This window comes from Penaeus monodon, chromosome 31 (assembly GCF_015228065.2).
Source record: "Penaeus monodon isolate SGIC_2016 chromosome 31, NSTDA_Pmon_1, whole genome shotgun sequence".
Classification (NCBI taxonomy): domain Eukaryota; kingdom Metazoa; phylum Arthropoda; class Malacostraca; order Decapoda; family Penaeidae; genus Penaeus; species Penaeus monodon.
This window is the reverse complement of record NC_051416.1, coordinates 37,638,537-37,640,462: the sequence shown is the minus strand read 5'-3', so window position 1 is coordinate 37,640,462 and position 1,926 is coordinate 37,638,537. Positions and strand designations below refer to the sequence as shown.

General features: G+C 45.8%; 1 pseudogene; it reads right to left on the bottom strand.

Moving 5' to 3' along the window:
* Positions 1-132: 132 nt before the first annotated feature.
* Positions 133-1,456, bottom strand: LOC119592967 (annotated as a pseudogene).
* Positions 1,457-1,926: the final 470 nt, after the last annotated feature.

Below are 1,926 nucleotides of genomic sequence, written 5' to 3'. Positions count from 1 at the left end.
ATGTTGGTATGAATCTGCGTGTGTTAACGATATACGCCAATCTTTTTTTGCGCGGAAAAGTACTAGCACTTCCATTGCAATATACGTCTCAAGGAAATAGTACAGGAGAGTGAAATCACACTCGGTCTCAATTCACTGGAAACAGGCTACGCGCAGAGAATGATGAAACATTTTCCGTCGATTCTTATTGCTGGTGAAGTCTCGCTGTTTTTTATTCCGAGTGTCTTCTAAACTCCAGAAATAGAGCATCGGACCTTTTGCCTTGAGGAAAGGTCGCTGGGCGCCTCGAACCTGATCCCGTCATGCCACAGGGAGAACTATGCAACAAGGGGCAAACAGAAGCCCTTGGTCTTGACTGTGATTGAGCAGGACATGGCCGGGCGGAGAGTGACCGGCGTAGGGAAAAGCCGTCGGGTCCTTCGCTAGTGACCGTCTGCTGCACCAAGCCACACGCCCCTCTGACTGTGGCCGTGGCTTCGTGGAAGGCGATGTGATCGCAGAAAAACCCGCTTCAGTTGGACGGGTTTCGACACCTTCAGGTTGGCTAGGAGTGTCTGGTCCTGGTGGTTGTGCACACGGATCGAGCCCTGGCGAGCGTGGCGGTTGAAGTCGAAGTGGACGCACTTCAGCTGGCGTTCGTTTGTGGAGAGAACCTTTCTTGGAGGCCTTGACGCAAGCCGGAGGGAGAGGCACTCCCGGCACGCGCTTGATGTTGAGGAGTATAGCCATGTTCTCGTCCCTCGTGAAAATGCCGGTCGAGGCCACGCAGTCCACGAAGTCGTCGGGTTTCATGGTGAGGATCTCCATCTGCGGAAGGAAGTCTCCGATGGCACGGCGCAGGTTCTCCGGAGATTCCTTCATCTGCCGAGCTTCGAGCTGGCAGCGTCCCCTGAGATTCATTCCCGATTGTTAGAATGTTCGTCTTAAATCATTAACTTTTATATCAGAAAGGCTTGAAATGCAAATAGATGACCAAAAAAATACATTACTTGTAATTTACAGGGACATAAAGGTCTCTTGTTTATACTCACCACGTCAACACTGCAGCAAACTTTTCAACCTCAGAGATATTGACAGGCTGCGCCATAATGTGGCCCACACACGACGGCTCAGAAACCTTACGTTTGAGGTCAGGAGATGAGTCGGCGATTTCCGCACAAACTGTAAAAAGAAATAACTTTATTGGTTGCCGTTTTACATCTTAAGAGGTGTGTATTATAATGACTTAACAAAAATGCTTTCGTTTGTAAAATATTCCTGAGTAAGTATGTCTGTTTGGAAGCGTATATATCTAATTATGTGTGTGTGTGAGTAAAACTCGGTTACACGTATTTACCCTACATAAAAAACACAACATTATATGTAAGGATCATATTCTGCATACTGTTAAAGTATACAGCAAAAGCAGCCAAAGCTCGTACTTATACACCGAATTCGGTGCAACTAAATGAACCATTCACACTACCATCATAGCTGCTCCCTTGACCCGCTTACTTGTCAACTCAAACTTTCAAACGGTCCCACTTATCATATTACCATCCACCATAAGCGTCAGCATAGAATATCAGGCAAATAAAATTAAGGCTAATGTTTTTACACTACGGCTCCCTGCCCTACTACATAAAAGATTAACGTCAACATAAACAAAAAGACTGGGAAACCCTACCTCGTATACATACGCACTAGTGCCTACTGTTATATCTCCACTGAATTTATTCCTTACATGTTTCCCAACCCGCATGTACATACGTTTTCCAGACGCATAACGTTTTATAATATACAGGACATATACGCTTGTGTATTCATCTCTGCAGCATTAGAAATGTTTCATAAGGCACATTAAGGCTCGATTTGCAGGTGCATCTCTGAACGAACGAAACCTGTGAATTAAATTAGTGAACGAACTCAGGGCCGTACAAACCGGCC